We start from the raw sequence: 18,837 nt of genomic DNA on the forward strand, positions 1-18,837 counted from the left end.
AGGTGTAGACCTCACTGTGAAATGCTTTATTACAAGCCCTTAACCAACGATGCAGTTCAATATATAGAGTTAAGAAAATACTAAATAAACTAAAGTGGAAAAAAATATCTAAGAGAGAGCTACAGAGAGAGAGAGGGGAAGAGAGATAGAGGGGAAGAGAGATACAGAGAGGGGGGGAAGAGAGATACAGAGAGAGAGGGGAAGAGAGATACAGAGAGAGAGGGGAAGAGAGATACAGAGAGAGGGGAAGAGAGAAACAGAGAGGGGGGAAGAGAGATACAGAGAGAGAGGGGAAGAGAGCTACAGAGAGAGAGAGAGGGGAAGAGAGCTACAGAGAGAGAGAGGGGAAGAGAGACAGAGAGAGGGGAAGAGAGATAGAGGGGAAGAGAGATACAGAGAGGGGGAAGAGAGATACAGAGAGAGAGGGAAGAGAGATACAGAGAGAGAGGGGAAGAGAGATGCAGAGAGAGAGAGGGGAAGAGAGCTACAGAGAGATAGAGGGGAAGAGAGATACAGAGAGGGGGGGAAGAGAGATACAGAGAGAGGGGGAAGAGAGACACAGAGAGAGAGGGGAAGAGAGATACAGAGAGAGAGGGGAAGAGAGATACAGAGAGAGGGGAAGAGAGATACAGAGAGAGGGGGTAGAAGAGAGATACAGAGAGAGAGGAAGAGAGATACAGAGAAAGAGAGGGAAGAGAGATACAGAGAGAGAGGAAGAGAGATACAGAGAGAGAGGAAGAGAGATACAGAGAAAGAGAGGGGAAGAGAAAGAGAGGGGGAAGAGAGATACAGAGAGAGAGAGGAAGAGAGATACAGAGAGAGAGGGGAAGAGAGATACAGAGAGAGAGGGGAAGAGAGATACAGAGAGAGGGGGGAAGAGAGAGATACAGAGAGAGAGGGGAAGAGATATACAGAGAGAGGGGGAAGAGAGATACAGAGAGAGGGGGAAGAGAGATACAGAGCGAGGGGGAAGAGAGATACAGAGAGAGGGGGGGAAGAGAGATACAGAGAGAGAGGGGAAGAGAGATACAGAGAGAGAGGGGGAAGAGAGATAAAGAGAGAGGGGGAAGAGAGATACAGAGAGAGAGGGGAAGAGAGATACAGAGAGAGAGGGAAGAGAGATACAGAGAGAGAGGAAGAGAGATACAGAGAAAGAGAGGGGAAGAGAGATGCAGAGAAAGAAAGAGAGGGGAAGAGAGATGCAGAGAGGGAGGGGAAGAGAGATACAGAGAGAGAGGGGAAGAGAGATACAGAGAGAGAAGGGAAGAGAGATACAGAGAGAGGGGGAAGAGAGATACAGATAGAGGGGGAAGAGAGATACAGATAGAGGGGGAGAGAGATACAGAGTAAGAGAGATACAGAGAGAGAAGGGAAGAGAAAGAGAGGGGAAGAGAGATACAGAGAAAGAGAAGGGGAAGAGAGATAGAGAAAGAGGGAAGAGAGATACAGAGAAGAGAGAGATACAGAGAGAGAAGGGAAGAGAGAGAAGAGAAAGAGAGGGGAAGAGAGATACAGAGAAAGAGAGGGGAAGAGAGATACAGAGAAAGAGAGGGGAAGAGAGATACAGAGAAAGAGAGGGGAAGAGAGACAGAGAAAGAGGGGAAAGAGATACAGAGAAAGAGAGGGGAGAGAAACAGAGGAAGAGGGGAAGAGAGATACAGAGAAAGAGAGGGGAGAGAGAGATACAGAGAAAGAGGGGAAGAGAGATACAGAGAAAGAGAGGGGAAGAGAGATACAGAGAAAGAGAGGGGAAGAGAGATACAGAGAAAGAGAGGGAAAGAGAGATACAGAGAAAGAGAGGGAAAGAGATACAGAGAATGAGAGGGGAAGAGAGATACAGAGATAGAGGGGAAGAGAGATACAGAGAAAGAGAGGGAAGAGAGATACAGAGAAAGAGAGGGGAAGAGAGATACAGAGAAAGAGGGGAAGAGAGATACAGAGAAAGAGAGGGGAAGAGAGATACAGAGGAAGAGGGGAAGAGAGATACAGAGAAAGAGAGGGGAAGAGAGATACAGAGAAAGAGGGGAAGAGAGATACAGAGAAAAGAGAGGGAAGAGAGATACAGAGAAAGAGAGGGAAGAGAGATACAGAGAAAGAGAGGGAAGAGAGATACAGAGAAAGAGGGAAAGAGAGATACAGAGAAAGAGAGGGGAAGAGAGATACAGAGAATGAGAGGGGAAGAGAGATACAGAGATAGAGGGGAAGAGAGATACAGAGAAAGAGAGGGGAAGAGAGATACAGAGATAGAGGGAAAGAGAGATACAGAGAAAGAGAGGGGAAGAGAGATACAGAGAAAGAGAGGGGAAGAGAGATACAGAGAAAGAGAGGGGAAGAGAGACACAGAGAAAGAGAGGGGAAGAGAGACACAGAGAAAGAGAGGGGAAGAGAGATACAGAGAAAGAGAGGGGAAAGAGATACAGAGAATGAGAGAGAGGGGAAGAGAGATACAGAGATAGAGGGGAAGAGAGATACAGAGATAGAGGGGAAGAGAGATACAGAGAAAGAGAGGGGAAGAGAGATACAGAGAAAGAGAGGGGAAGAGAGACACAGAGAAAGAGAGGGGAAGAGAGATACAGAGAAAGAGAGATACAGGGAAGAGAGACAGAGAAAGAGAGGGGAAGAGAGATACAGAGAAAGACAGGGGAAGAGAGATACAGAGAAAGAGAGGGGAAGAGAGATACAGAGAAAGAGAGATACAGAGAAAGAGGGGAAGAGAGACACAGAGAAAGAGAGGGGAAGAGAGATACAGAGAAAGAGAGGGGAAGAGAGATACAGAGAAAAAGAGGGGAAGAGAGATACAGAGAAAGAGGGGAAGAGAGACACAGAGAAAGAGAGGGGAAGAGAGATACAGAGAAAGAGAGGGGAAGAGAGATACAGAGAAAGAGAGGGGAAGAGAGATACAGAGAAAGAGAGGGGAAGAGAGATACAGAGAAAGAGGGGAAGAGAGATACAGAGAAAGAGAGAAACAGAGAAAGAGGGAAAGAGAGACACAGAGAAAGAGGGGAAGAGAGATACAGAGAAAGAGAGGGGAAGAGAGATACAGAGAAAGAGAGGGGAAGAGAGATACAGAGAATGAGAGGGGAAGAGAGATACAGAGATAGAGGGGAAGAGAGATACAGAGAAAGAGAGGGGAAGAGAGATACAGAGAAAGAGAGGGGAAGAGAGATACAGAGAGAGGGGGAAGAGAGATACAGATAGAGGGGGAAGAGAGATACAGATAGAGAAAGGGGGGAAGAGAGAGATACAGAGTAAGAGGAAGAGAGATACAGAGAAAGAGAGGGGAAGAGAGAGAAAAGAGGAAGAGAGATACAGAGAGGGGAAGAGAGATACAGAGAAAGAGAGGGGAAGAGAGATACAGAGAAAGAGAGGGGAAGAGAGACACAGAGAAAGAGAGGGGAAGAGAGACACAGAGAAAGAGAGGGGAAGAGAGATACAGAGAAAGAGAGGGAAGAGAGATACAGAGAAAGAGAGGGGAAGAGATACAGAGAATGAGGGGAAGAGAGATACAGAGAAAGAGAGGGGAAGAGAGATACAGAGAAAGAGAGGGAAGAGAGACACAGAGAAAGAGAGGGGAAGAGAGATACAGAGAAAGAGAGGGGAAGAGAAAGAGAGGGGAAAGAGAGACAGAGAAAGAGAGGGGAAGAGAGATACAGAGAAAGAGAGGGGAAGAGAGATACAGAGAAAGAGAGGGAAGAGAGATACAGAGAAAAGAGAGATACAGAGAAAGAGGGGAAGAGAGACAGAGAGAAGAGAGAGGGGAAGAGAGAGATACAGAGAAAGAGAGAGAAAGAGAAGGGGAAGAGAGATACAGAGAAAAGAGGGGAAGAGAGATACAGAGAAAGAGGGGAAGAGAGATACAGAGAAAGAGAGGGGAAGAGAGAACAGAGAAAGAGAGGGGAAGAGAGAACAGAGAAAGAGGGAAGAGAGATACAGAGAAAGAGAGGGGAAGAGAGATACAGAGAAAGAGAGGGGAAGAGAGATACAGAGGAGAGGGGAAGAGAGATACAGAGAAGAGAGGGGAAGAGAGATACAGAGAAAGAGAGGGGAAGAGAGATACAGAGAAAGAGAGGGGAAGAGAGATACAGAGAGAGGGGGAAGAGAGATACAGAGAAAGAGGGGAAGAGAGATACAGAGAAAGAGAGGGGAAGAGAGATACAGAGAAAGAGAGGGGAAGGGGAAGAGAGAGACAGAGAAAAGAGAGGGGAAGAGAGATACAGAGAAAGAGAGGGGAAGAGAGATACAGAGAAACAGAAGAACAGAGAAAGAGAGGGAAGAGAGAGAGATACAGAAGAAACAGAGAAAGAGAGGGGAAGAGAGATACAGAGAAAGAGAGGGGAAGAGAGATACAGAGAAAGAGGGGAAGAGAGATACAGAGAAAGAGAGGGGAAGAGAGATACAGAGGGGAAGAGAGATACAGAGAAAGAGAGGGGAAGAGAGATACAGAGAAAGAGAGAGAGAGATACAGAGAGAGAGGGAGAACAGAGAAAGAGAGGGGAAGAGAGATACAGAGAGAAAGAGAGGGAGAAAGAGAGACAGAGAAAGAGAGGGGAAGAGAGATACAGAGAAAGAGAGGGGAAGAGAGATACAGAGAAAGAGAGGGGAAGAGAGATACAGAGAAAGAGAGATACAGAGAAAGAGGGGAAGAGAGACACAGAGAAAGAGAGGGGAAGAAGAGATACAGAGAAAGAGAGGGAAGAGAGATACAGAGAAAAAGAGAGGGAAGAGAGATACAGAGAAAGAGGGGAAGAGAGATACAGAGAAAGAGAGGGGAAGAGAGATAGGGGAAGAGAAACAGAGAGGGGAAGAGAGATACAGAGAAAGAGAGGGGAAGAGAGATACAGAGAAAGAGAGGGGAAGAGAGATACAGAGAAAGAGGGAAGAGAGATACAGAGAAAGAGAGAAACAGAGAAAAGAGGGAAAGAGAGACACAGAGAAAGAGGGGAAGAGAGATACAGAGAAAGAGAGGGGAAGAGAGATACAGAGAAAGAGAGGGGAAGAGAGATACAGAGAATGAGAGGGGAAGAGAGATACAGAGAAGAGGGGAGAGAGATACAGAGAAAGAGAGGGAAGAGAGATACAGAGAAAAGAGAGGGGAAGAGAGATACAGAGAGAGGGGGAAGAGAGATACAGATAGAGGGGGAAGAGAGATACAGATAGAGGGAAGAGAGATACAGAGTAAGAGGAAGAGAGATACAGAGAAAGAGGGGAAGAGAGATGCAGAGAACAGAGAGAGGGGAAGAGAGATACAGAGAAAGAGAGGGGAAGAGAGATACAGAGAAAGAGAGGGGAAGAGAGACAGAGAAAGAGAGGGGAAGAGAGATACAGAGAAAGAGAGGGGAAGAGAGAAGAGAGATACAGAGAAAGAGAGAGATAGAGGGGAAGAGAGATACAGAGAAAGAGAGGGGAAGAGAGATACAGAGAAAGAGAGGGGAAGAGAGATACAGAGAAAGAGAGGGGAAGAGAGATACAGAGAAAGAGAGGGGGGAGAGAAAGAGAGGGGAACAGAGAAGAGAAAGAGGGGAAGAGAGATACAGAGAAAGAGAGGGGAAGAGAGATACAGAGAAAGAGAGATACAGGGAGAGAGATAAGAGAGGGGAAGAGAGAGAAAGAGAGGGAAGAGAGATACAGAGAAAGAGAGGGGAAGAGAGATACAGAAAGAAAAGAGACACAGGAAAAGAGAGATACAGAGAGAGGGAAGAGAGATACAGAGAAAGAGGAAAGAGAGGGGAAGAGAGAACAGAGAAAGGGGGAAGAGAGATACAGAGAAAGAGAGGGGAAGAGAGATACAGAGAAAGAGGGGAAGAGAGATACAGAGAAAGAGAGGGGAAGAGAGACAGAGAGAAGAGAGACAGAGAGAGAGGGGAAGAGAGATACAGAGAAAGAGAGGGGAAGAGAGATACAGAGAAAGAGAGGGGAAGAGAGATACAGAGAAAGAGAGGGGAAGAGAGATACAGAGAATGAGAGGGGAAGAGAGAACAGAGAGAGAGGAAGAGAGATACAGAGAAAGAGAGGGGAAGAGAGATACAGAGAAAGAGAGGGGAAGAGAGATACAGAGGAGAGGGGAAGAGAGATACAGAGAAAGGGGAAGAGAGATACAGAAGAGGGGAAGAGAGATACAGAGAAAGAGGAAGAGAGATACAGAGAAAGAGAGGGGGAGATGCAGAGAACGAGAGATACAGAGAGAGGGAAGAGAGATACAGAGAAAGAGAGGGGAAGAGAGATACAGAGAATGAGAGGGAAGAGAGAGACAGAGAAAGAGAGGGGAAGAGAGATACAGACAGAGAGATACAGAGAGAGAGGGGAAGAGAGATACAGAGAAAGAGAGGGGAAGAGAGATACAGAGAAAGAGAGGGGAAGAGAGACAGAGAAAGAGAGGGGAAGAGAGATACAGAGAAAGAAGGGGAAGAGAGATACAGAGAAAGAGAGGGGAAGAGAGATACAGAGAAAGAGAGGGGAAGAGAGATACAGAGAAAGAGAGGGAAGAGAGATACAGAGAAAGAGAGGGAAGAGAGATACAGAGAAGAGAGGGGAAAGAGATACAGAGAAAGAGGGGAAGAGAGATACAGAGAAAGAGAGGGGAAGAGAGATACAGAGAAAGAGAGGGAAGAGAGATACAGAGAAAGAGGGGGAAAGAGATACAGAGAGATAGGGAAGAGAGATACAGATAGAGAGGGGAAGAGAGATACAGAGAAAGAGAGGGAAGAGAGATACAGAGGGAAGAGATACAGAGAAAGAGAGGGGAAGAGAGATACAGAGAAAGAGAGGGGAAGAGAGATACAGAGAAAGAGAGGGGAAGAGAGACACAGAGAAAGAGAGGGAAGAGAGATACAGAGAAAGAGGGAAGAGAGATACAGAGAAAGAGAGGGGAAGAGAGATACAGAGAAAGAGAGGGGAAGAGAGATACAGAGAAAGAGAGGGGAAGAGAGACAGAGAGAGGGGAAGAGAGATACAGAGAAAGAGGGGAAGAGAGATACAGAGAAAGAGAGGGAAGAGAGATACAGAGAAAGAGAGGGAAGAGAGATACAGAGAAAGAGAGGGGAAGAGAGATACAGAGAAAGAGGGGAAGAGAGATACAGAGAAAGAGGGGAAGAGAGATACAGAGAAAGAGGGGAAGAGAGATACAGAGAAAGAGAGGGGAAGAGAGATACAGAGAAAGAGAGGGGAAGAGAGATACAGAGAAAGACAGAGGGGAAGAGAGATACAGAGAAAGAGAGGGGAAGAGAGAAAGAAAGAGGGGAAGAGAGATACAGAGAAAAGAGGGGAAGAGAGATACAGAGAAGAGGGGAAGAGAGATACAGAGAAAGAGAGGGAAGAGAGAGAGAGAGAAAGAGAGGGAAGAGAGATACAGAGAAAGAGAGGGGAAGAGAGATACAGAGAAAAGAGGGGAAGAGAGAACAGAGAAGAGAGGGGAAGAGAGATACAGAGAGAAAGAGAGGGGAAGAGAGATACAGAGAAAGAGAGGGAAGAAAGAGAGAGACACAGAGAAAGAGAGGGGAAGAGAGATACAGAGAAAGAGAGGGAAGAGAGATACAGAGAAAGAGAGGGGAAGAGAGATACAGAGAAAGAGAAAGAGAGACACAGAGAAAGAGGGGAAGAGATACAGAGAAAGAGAGGGGAAGAGAGATACAGAGAAAGAGAGGGAAGAGAGATACAGAGAATGAGAGGGGAAGAGAGATACAGAGATAGAGGGGAAGAGAGATACAGAGAAAGAGGGGAAGAGAGATACAGAGAAAGAGAGGGAAGAGAGATACAGAGAAAGAGAGGGGAAGAGAGATACAGATAGAGGGGGAAGAGAGATAAGAGAGGGGAAGAGAGATACAGAAAGAGAGGGGAAGAGAGAAAGAGAAAGAGGGAAGAGAGATACAGAGAAAGAGAGGGGAAGAGAGATACAGAGAAAGAGAAAGAGAGGAAGAGAGATACAGAGAAAGAGAGGGGAAGAGAGATACAGAGAAAAAGAGACAGGGAAAGAGAGAGAGATACAGAGAAAGAGAGGGGAAGAGAGATACAGAGAAAGAAGAGAGGGAAAGAGAGATGAGAGGGGAACAGAGAAAGAGAGGGGAAGAGAGATACAGAGAAAGAGAGGGGAAGAGAGATACAGAGAAAGAGAGGGGAAGAGAGACACAGAGAACAGAGAAAGAGAGGGGAAGAGAGATACAGAGAAAGAGAGGGGAAGAGAGATACAGAGAAAGAGAGGGAAGAGAGATACAGAGAAAGAGAGGGGAAGAGATACAGAGAAGAGAGGGAAGAGAGATACAGAGATAGAGGGGAAGAGAGATACAGAGATAGAGGGGAAGAGAGATACAGAGAAAGAGAGGGGAAGAGAGATACAGAGAAAGAGAGGGGAAGAGAGACACAGAGAAAGAGAGGGGAAGAGAGATACAGAGAAAGAGAGAGGGAAGAGAGACAGAGAAAGAGAGGGGAAGAGAGATACAGAGAAAGAGGGAAAAGACAGAGAAAGAGGGGAAGAGAGATACAGAGAAAGAGAGGGGAAAAGAGATACAGAGAAAGAAGAGAGATACAGAGAAAGAGGGAAGAGAGATACAGAGAGAAGGGGAGAGAGAGGAAAAGAGATACAGAGAAAGAGAGGGGAAGAGAGATACAGAGAAAAAGAGGGGAAGAGAGATACAGAGAAAGAGGGGAAGAGAGACAGAGAAAGAGAGGGGAAGAGAGATACAGAGAGAAAGAAGAGAGATACAGAGAAAGAGAGGGGAAGAGAGATACAGAGAAAGAGAGGGGAAGAGAGAACAGAGAAAGAGAGGGGAAGAGAGATACAGAGAAAGAGAGGGGAAGAGAGATACAGAGAAAGAGAGAAAAGAGAACAGAGAAAGAGGGAAGAGAGACACAGAGAAAGAGGGGAAGAGAGATACAGAGAAAGAGAGGGGAAGAGAGATACAGAGAAAGAGAGGGGAAGAGAGATACAGAGAATGAGAGGGGAAGAGAGATACAGAGAAAGAGGGGAAGAGAGATACAGAGAAAGAAGAGAACAGAAGAGAGGGAAGAGAGAAAGAGAGGGGAAGAGAGATACAGAGAAAGAGGGAAGAGAGATACAGAGAAAGAGAGGGGAAGAGAGATACAGAAAGAGAGGGGAAGAGAGACAGAGAGTAGAGGGAAGAGAGATACAGAGAAAGAGACAGGGAAGAGAGAAGAGAGATACAGAGAGAGGGGAAGAGAGATACAGAGAAAGAGAGGGGAAGAGAGATACAGAGAGAAGAGAGGGGAAGAGAGATACAGAGAAAGAGAGGGGAAGAGAGAGAAAGAGAGAAAGAGAGGGGAAGAGAGATACAGAGAAAAGAGAGGGAAGAAGATACAGAGAAAGAGAGGGGAAGAGAGAAAGAGAGGGAAGAGATACAGAGAAAGAGAGGGGGAAGAGATACAGAGAGGGGAGAGAGATACAGAGAAAGAGAGGGGAAGAGAGATACAGAGATAGAGGGGAGAGATACAGAGGGAAGAGAGATACAGAGAAAGAGAGAGGGAAGAGAGACACAGAGAAAAGAGGGGAAGAGAGATACAGAGAAAGAGAGGGGAAGAGAGACAGAGAAAGAGAGGGGAAGAGAGATACAGAGAAAGACAGGGGAAGAGAGATACAGAGAAAGAGAGGGGAAGAGAGATACAGAGAAAGAGAGATACAGAGAAAGAGGGGAAGAGAGACACAGAGAAAGAGAGGGGAAGAGAGATACAGAGAAAGAGAGGGGAAGAGAGATACAGAGAAAAAGAGGGGACGAGAGATACAGAGAAAGAGAGGGGAAGAGAGATACAGAGAAAGAGAGGGGAAGAGAGATACAGAGAAAGAGGGGAAGAGAGATACAGAGAAAGAGAGAAACAGAGAAAGAGGGAAAGAGAGACACAGAGAAAGAGGGGAAGAGAGATACAGAGAAAGAGGGGAAGAGAGATACAGAGAAAGAGAGGGGAAGAGAGATACAGAGATAGGGAAGAGAGATACAGAGAATGAGAGGGGAAGAGAGATACAGAGAGAGGGGGAAGAGAGATACAGATAGAGGGGGAAGAGAGATACAGATAGAGGGGGGAGAGAGATACAGAGTAAGAGGAAAGAGAGATACAGAGAAAGAGAGGGGAAGAGAGATGCAGAGAACGAGAGGGGAAGAGAGATACAGAGAGAGAGGGGAAGAGAGATACAGAGAAAGAGAGGGGAAGAGAGATACAGAGAAAGAGAGGGGAAGAGATACAGAAAAAGAGAGATACAGAGAGAGAGAGAGGGGAAGAGAGATACAGAGAAAGAGAGATACAGAGAGAGAGGGGAAGAGAGATACAGAGAAAGAGAGGGGAAGAGAGATACAGAGAAAGAGAGGGGAAGAGAGATACAGAGAAAGAGAGGGGAAGAGAGATACAGAGAAAGAGAGGGGAAGAGAGATACAGAGAAAGAGAGGGGAAGAGAGATACAGAGAAAGAGAGGGAAAGAGAGATACAGAGAAAGAGAGGGGAAGAGAGATACAGAGAATGAGAGGGGAAGAGAGATACAGAGATAGAGGGGAAGAGAGATACAGAGAAAGAGAGGGGAAGAGAGATACAGAGAAAGAGAGGGGAAGAGAGATACAGAGAAAGAGGGGAAGAGAGATACAGAGAAAGAGAGGGGAAGAGAGATACAGAGGAAGAGGGGAAGAGAGATACAGAGAAAGAGAGGGGAAGAGAGATACAGAGAAAGAGGGGAAGAGAGATACAGAGAAAGAGAGGGGAAGAGAGATACAGAGAAAGAGAGGGGAAGAGAGATACAGAGAAAGAGAGGGGAAGAGAGATACAGAGAAAGAGGGAAAGAGAGATACAGAGAATGAGAGGGGAAGAGAGATACAGAGATAGAGGGGAAGAGAGATACAGAGAAAGAGAGGGGAAGAGAGATACAGAGATAGAGGGAAAGAGAGATACAGAGAAAGAGAGGGGAAGAGAGATACAGAGAAAGAGAGGGGAAGAGAGATACAGAGAAAGAGAGGGGAAGAGAGACACAGAGAAAGAGAGGGGAAGAGAGACACAGAGAAAGAGAGGGGAAGAGAGATACAGAGAAAGAGAGGGGAAGAGAGATACAGAGAAAGAGAGGGGAAGAGATACAGAGAATGAGAGGGGAAGAGAGATACAGATATAGAGGGGAAGAGAGATACAGAGATAGAGGGGAAGAGAGATACAGAGAAAGAGAGGGGAAGAGAGATACAGAGAAAGAGAGGGGAAGAGAGACACAGAGAAAGAGAGGGGAAGAGAGATACAGAGAAAGAGAGGGGAAGAGAGACAGAGAAAGAGAGGGGAAGAGAGATACAGAGAAAGACAGGGGAAGAGAGATACAGAGAAAGAGAGGGGAAGAGAGATACAGAGAAAGAGAGATACAGAGAAAGAGGGGAAGAGAGACACAGAGAAAGAGAGGGGAAGAGAGATACAGAGAAAGAGAGGGGAAGAGAGATACAGAGAAAAAGAGGGGAAGAGAGATACAGAGAAAGAGGGGAAGAGAGACACAGAGAAAGAGAGGGGAAGAGAGATACAGAGAAAGAGAGGGGACGAGAGATACAGAGAAAGAGAGGGGAAGAGAGATACAGAGAAAGAGAGGGGAAGAGAGATACAGAGAAAGAGGGGAAGAGAGATACAGAGAAAGAGAGAAACAGAGAAAGAGGGAAAGAGAGACACAGAGAAAGAGGGGAAGAGAGATACAGAGAAAGAGAGGGGAAGAGAGATACAGAGAAAGAGAGGGGAAGAGAGATACAGAGAATGAGAGGGGAAGAGAGATACAGAGATAGAGGGGAAGAGAGATACAGAGAAAGAGAGGGGAAGAGAGATACAGAGAAAGAGAGGGGAAGAGAGATACAGAGAGAGGGGGAAGAGAGATACAGATAGAGGGGGGAAGAGAGATACAGATAGAGGGGGGAGAGAGAGATACAGAGTAAGAGGAAGAGAGATACAGAGAAAGAGAGGGGAAGAGAGATGCAGAGAACGAGAGGGGAAGAGAGATACAGAGAGAGAGGGGAAGAGAGATACAGAGAAAGAGAGGGGAAGAGAGATACAGAGAAAGAGAGGGGAAGAGATACAGAAAAAGAGAGATACAGAGAGAGAGAGAGGGGAAGAGAGATACAGAGAAAGAGAGATACAGAGAGAGAGGGGAAGAGAGATACAGAGAAAGAGAGGGGAAGAGAGATACAGAGAAAGAGAGGGGAAGAGAGATACAGAGAAAGAGATGGGAAGAGAGATACAGAGAAAGAGAGGGGAAGAGAGATACAGAGAAAGAGAGGGGAAGAGAGATACAGAGAAAGAGAGGGAAAGAGAGATACAGAGAAAGAGAGGGGAAGAGAGATACAGAGAATGAGAGGGGAAGAGAGATACAGAGATAGAGGGGAAGAGAGATACAGAGAAAGAGAGGGAAGAGAGATACAGAGAAAGAGAGGGGAAGAGAGATACAGAGAGAGGGGGAAGAGAGATACAGATAGAGGGGGAAGAGAGATACAGATAGAGGGGGAGAGAGATACAGAGTAAGAGGAAGAGAGATACAGAGAAAGAGAGGGGAAGAGAGATGCAGAGAACGAGAGGGGAAGAGAGATACAGAGAGAGAGGGGAAGAGAGATACAGAGAAAGAGAGGGGAAGAGAGATACAGAGAAAGAGAGGGGAAGAGATACAGAAAAAGAGAGATACAGAGAGAGAGAGAGGGGAAGAGAGATACAGAGAAAGAGAGATACAGAGAGAGAGGGGAAGAGAGATACAGAGAAAGAGAGGGGAAGAGAGATACAGAGAAAGAGAGGGGAAGAGAGATACAGAGAAAGAGAGGGGAAGAGAGATACAGAGAAAGAGAGGGGAAGAGAGATACAGAGAAAGAGAGGGGAAGAGAGATACAGAGAAAGAGAGGGGAAGATAGATACAGAGAAAGAGGGGAAGAGAGATACAGAGAAAGAGAGGGGAAGAGAGATACAGAGAAAGAGGGGAAGAGAGATACAGAGAAAGAGAGGGGAAGAGAGATACAGAGAAAGAGAGGGGAAGAGAGATACAGAGAAAGAGAGGGAAGAGAGATACAGAGAAAGAGAGGGAAGAGATACAGAGAAAGAGAGGGGAAGAGAGATACAGAGAAAGAGGGAAGAGAGATACAGAGAAAGAGAGGGGAAGAGAGATACAGAGAAAGAGGGGAAGAGAGATACAGAGAGAGAGGGGAAGAGAGATACAGAGAGAGAAGGGAAGAGAGATACAGAGAGAGAGGGGAAGAGAGATACAGAGAGAGGGGGGAAGAGAGATACAGAGAGAGGGGGGAAGAGAGATACAGAGAAAGAGAGTGGAAGAGAGATACAGAGATAGAGGGGAAGAGAGATACAGTGAAAGAGAGGGGAAGAGAGATACAGAGAAAGAGAGGGGAAGAGAGATACAGAGAAAGAGAGGGGAAGAGAGATACAGAGATAGAGGGGAAGAGAGATACAGAGAAAGAGAGGGGAAGAGAGATACAGAGATAGAGGGGAAGAGAGATACAGAGAAAGAGAGGGGAAGAGAGATACAGAGATAGAGGGGAAGAGAGATACAGAGAAAGAGAGGGGAAGAGAGATACAGAGAAAGAGAGGGGAAGAGAGATACAGAGAAAGAGAGGGGAAGAGAGATACAGAGAAAGAGAGGGGAAGAGATACAGAGAAAGAGAGGGGAAGAGAGATACAGAGAAAGAGGGGAAGAGAGATACAGAGAAAGAGAGGGGAAGAGAGATACAGAGAAAGAGGGGAAGAGAGATACAGAGAGAGAGGGGAAGAGAGATACAGAGAGAGAAGGGAAGAGAGATACAGAGAGAGAGGGGAAGAGAGATACAGAGGGGAAGAGAGATACAGGGAAGAGAGATACAGAGAGAGGGGGAAGAGAGATACAGAGAAAGAGAGGGGAAGAGAGATACAGAGAAAGAGAGGGGAAGAGAGATAGAGTGAAAGAGAGGGGAAGAGAGATACAGAGAAAGAGAGAGGGAAGAGAGATACAGAGAAAGAGAGGGGAAGAGAGATACAGAGATAGAGGGGAAGAGAGATACAGAGAAAGAGAGGGGAAGAGAGATACAGAGATAGAGGGGAAGAGAGATACAGATAAAGAGAGGGGAAGAGAGATACAGAGAGAGAGGGGAAAGAGAGATACAGAGATAGAGGAAAGAGAGATACAGAGATAGAGGGAAGAGAGATACAGAGAAAGAGGGGAAGAGAGATACAGAGAAAAGAGGGGAAGAGAGATACAGAGAAAGAGAGGGGAAGAGAGATACAGAGAAAGAGAGATACAGAGGGAAGAGAGAGACAGAGAAAGAGAGGGGAAGAGAGATACAGAGAAAGAGAGGGAAGAGAGATACAGAGAAAGAGAGGGGAAGAGAGATACAGAGAAAAGAGAGATACAGAGAAAGAGTGGAAGAGAGATACAGAGAAAGAGAGATACAGAGAAAGGGGAAGAGAGATACAGAGAAAGAGAGGGAAGAGAGATACAGAGGGAAGAGAGATACAGAGAAAGAGAGGGGAAGAGAGATACAGAGAAAGAGGGGAAGAGAGACACAGAGAAAGAGAGGGGAAGAGAGATACAGAGAGGGGAAGAGAGAGAGAGTGAAAGAGAAGAGAGATACAGAGAAAGAGAGGGGAAGAGAGATACAGAGAAGAGGGGAAGAGAGATACAGAGAAAGAGAGAAACAGAGAAAGAGGGGAAGAGAGACACAGAGAAATAGGGGAAGAGAGATACAGAGAAAGAGAGGGGAAGAGAGATACAGAGATAGAGGGAAAGAGAGATACAGAGAAAGAGAGGGGAAGAGAGATACAGAGAAAGAGAGGGGAAGAGAGATACAGAGAAAGAGGGAAGAGAGACACAGAGAAAGAGGGGAAGAGAGATACAGAGAAAGAGAGGGAAGAGAGATACAGAGAAAGAGAGGGGAAGAGAGATACAGAGAAAGAGAGGGGAAGAGAGATACAGAGAAAGAGAGGGGAAGAGAGATACAGAGAAAGAGAGGGGAAGAGAGATACAGAGAAAGAGGGGAAGAGAGACACAGAGAAAGAGAGGGGAAGAGAGATACAGAGAAAGAGAGGGGAAGAGAGATACAGAGAAAGAGAGGGGAAGAGAGATACAGAGAAAGAGAGGGAAGAGAGATACAGAGAAAGAGGGGAAGAGAGATACAGAGAAAGAGAGAAACAGAGAAAGAGGGGAAGAGAGACACAGAGAAAGAGGGGAAGAGAGATACAGAGAAAGAGAGGGGAAGAGAGATACAGAGATAGAGGGAAAGAGAGATACAGAGAAAGAGAGGGGAAGAGAGATACAGAGAAAGAGAGGGGAAGAGAGATACAGAGAATGAGAGGGGAAGAGAGATACAGAGATAGAGGGGAAGAGAGATACAGAGAAAGAGAGGGGAAGAGAGATACAGAGAAAGAGAGGGGAAGAGAGATACAGAGAAAGAGAGGGGAAGAGAGATACAGAGAAAGAGGGGAAGAGAGATACAGAGAAAGAGAGATAAACATCAGTGCCACAGGTAACTTCCACAAAGCTGTGAACGATCTGAGAGACAAGGCAAGAAGGGCATTCTATGCCATCAAAAGAAACATAAATTTCAACATACCAATTAGGATTTGGCTAAAAATACTTGAATCAGTCATAGAGCCCATTGCCCTTTATGGTTGTGAGGTCTGGGGTCCGCTCACCAACCAAGACTTCACAAAATGGGACAAACACCAAATTGAGACTGCACGCAGAATTCTGCAAAAAGATCCTCCGTGTACAACGTAAAACACCAAATAATGCATGCAGAGCAGAATTAGGCCGATACCCACTAATTATCAAAATCCAGAAAAGAGCCATTAAATTCTACAACCACCTAAAAGGAAGCGATTCACAAACCTTCCATAACAAAGCCATCACCTACAGAGAGATGAACCTGGAGAAGAGTCCCTAAGCAAGCTCTGGTCCTGAGGCTCTGTTCACAAACACAAACACACCCTACAGAGCCCCAGGACAACAGCACAATTAGACCCAACCAAATCATGAGAAAACAAAAAGATAATTACTTAACACATTGGAAAGAATTAACAAAAAAACAGAGCAAACTAGAATGCTATTTGGCCCTAAACAGAGAGTACACAGCGGCAGAATACCTGACCACTGTGACTGACCCAAAATTAAGGAAAGCTTTGACTATGTACAGACTCAGTGAGCATAGCCTTGCTATTGAGAAAGGCCGCCGTAGGCAGACATGGCTCTCAAGAGAAGACAGGCTATGTGCTCACTGCCCACAAAATGAGGTGGAAACTGAGCTGCACTTCATAACCTCCTGCCCAATGTATGACCATATTAGAGATACATATTTCCCCCAGATCACACAGATCCACAAAGAATTCGAAAACAAATCCAATTTTGAAAAACTCCCATATCTACTGGGTGAAATTCCACAGTGTGCCATCACAGCAGCAATATTTGTGACCTGTTGCCACGAGAAAAGGGCAACCAGTGAAGAACAAACACCATTGTAAATACAACCCATATTTATGCTTATTTATTTTATCTTGTGTCCTTTAACTATTTGTACATTGTATATATATATATATATATATATATATATATATATATAATATGACATTTGTAATGTCTTTACTGTTTTGAAACTTCTGTATGTGTAATGTTTACTGTTCATTTTTGTTGTTTTTCACCTTATATATTCACTTTGTATGTTGTCTACCTCACTTGCTTTGGCAATGTTAACACATGTTTCCCATGCCAATAAAGCCCTTGAATTGAATTGAATTGAATTGAGGGGAAGAGAGATACAGAGAAAGAGGGGAAGAGAGATACAGAGAAAGAGGGGAAGAGAGACACAGAGAAAGAGAGGGGAAGAGAGATACAGAGAAAGAGAGGGGAAGAGAGATACAGAGAAAGAGGGGAAGAGAGACACAGAGAAAGAGAGGGGAAGAGAGATACAGAGAAAGAGAGATACAGAGAAAGAGAGGGGAAGAGAGACACAGAGAAAGAGAGGGGAAGAGAGACACAGAGAAAGAGAGGGGAAGAGAGATACAGAGAAAGAGAGGGGAAGAGAGATACAGAGAAAGAGAGGGGAAGAGAGATACAGAGATAGAGAGGGGAAGAAAGATACAGAGAAAGAGGGGAAGAGAGATACAGAGAAAGAGAGATACAGAGAAAGAGGGGAAGAGAGACACAGAGAAAGAGGGGAAGAGAGACACAGAGAAAGAGGGGAAGAGAGATACAGAGAAAGAGGGGAAGAGAGACACAGAGAAAGAGAGGGGAAGAGAGATACAGAGAAAGAGGGGAAGAGAGATACAGAGAAAGAGAGGGGAAGAGAGATACAGAGAAAGAGAGGGGAAGAGAGATACAGAGAAAGAGAGGGGAAGAGAGACACAGAGAAAGAGAGGGGAAGAGAGATACAGAGATAGAGGGGAAGAGAGATACAGAGAAAGAGGGGAAGAGAGATACAGAGAAAGAGGGGAAGAGAGATACAGAGAAAGAGAGATACAGAGAAAGAGGGGAAGAGAGACAGAGAAAGAGGGGAAGAGAGACACAGAGAAAGAGAGGGGAAGAGAGATACAGAGAAAGAGGGGAAGAGAGATACAGAGAAAGAGAGATACAGAGAAAGAGGGGAAGAGAGACAGAGAAAGAGGGGAAGAGAGACACAGAGAAAGAGAGGGGAAGAGAGATACAGAGAAAGAGAGGGGAAGAGAGACACAGAGAGAGAGGGGAAGAGAGATACAGAGAAAGAGAAGGGAAGAGAGATGCAGAGAAAGAGAGATACAGAGAAAGAGAGATACAGAGAGTTATGGTGATAACTTGTGAGGAAGGCCAGACATTGATGCAGCAGTAATAACTGTTCCTCAGCTGAAAGTAGACCAGCCTGACAGTGTGTGTCTCTGAGATAACATGTTGTTTAGTCCGAGGGTTTAACCATCACATTCAGAGAGAGAGAAAGGGGGAGGGAGAGGCCTTATTTATTAAACAATTCATATTTGACAGTATAAAAGGCTTGTACATGACACGTTTGTAACATCAATGAAAATCCCTGTCCCAACCCTCTTTCCCAAACACCTCTCTTCCACACCTCTCTCCCACAACCCTCACCTCTTCTCCATCCCTCTGTCCCATCCCTCTGTCCCACACCTCTGTCCCACACCTCTGTCCCACACCTCTTCTCCATCCCTCTGTCCCATCCCTCTGTCCCACACCTCTGTCCTACCCCTCTGTCCCATCCCTCCGTCCCACACCTCTTCTCCATCCCTCTGTCCCACACCTCTGTCCCACACCTCTGTCCCACACCTCTGTCCCATCCCTCTGTCCCATCCCTCTGTCCCACACCTCTGTCCCATCCCTCTGTCCCATCCCTCTGTCCCATCCCTCTGTCCCACACCTCTTCTCCATCCCTCTGTCCCATCCCTCTGTCCCACACTTCTGTCCCACACCTCTGTCCCACACTTCTGTCCCACACCTCTTCTCCATCCCTCTGTCCCATCCCTCTGTCCCACACCTCTGTCCCACACCTCTGTCCCACACCTCTGTCCCATCCCTCTGTCCCACACCTCTTCTCCATCCCTCTGTCCCATCCCTCTGTCCCACACTTCTGTCCCACACCCCTGTCCCACACCTCTGTCCCACACTTCTGTCCACACCTCTTCTCCATCCCTCTGTCCCATCCCTCTGTCCCACACCTCTGTCCCACACCTCTGTCCCACACCTCTGTCCCATCCCTCTGTCCCATCCCTCTGTCCCACACCTCTTCTCCATCCCTCTGTCCCATCCCTCTGTCCCACACTTCTGTCCCACACCTCTGTCCCACACCTCTGTCCCACACTTCTGTCCCACACCTCTTCTCCATCCCTCTGTCCCACACCTCTGTCCCACACCTCTGTCCCACACCTCTGTCCCATCCCTCTGTCCCA

General features: G+C 46.3%; 1 protein-coding gene across 2 annotated transcripts in view; it reads left to right on the forward strand.

The window, feature by feature from the left end:
• The window catches only part of LOC115116517 (chondroitin sulfate proteoglycan 5-like), a 30,823-nt gene that overhangs the window by 4,444 nt on the left and 7,542 nt on the right, over nucleotides 1-18,837 (forward strand). The gene's annotated exons all lie outside the window — the stretch shown is intronic.

This window comes from Oncorhynchus nerka, linkage group LG4, assembly GCF_034236695.1.
Source record: "Oncorhynchus nerka isolate Pitt River linkage group LG4, Oner_Uvic_2.0, whole genome shotgun sequence".
NCBI lineage: Eukaryota > Metazoa > Chordata > Actinopteri > Salmoniformes > Salmonidae > Oncorhynchus > Oncorhynchus nerka.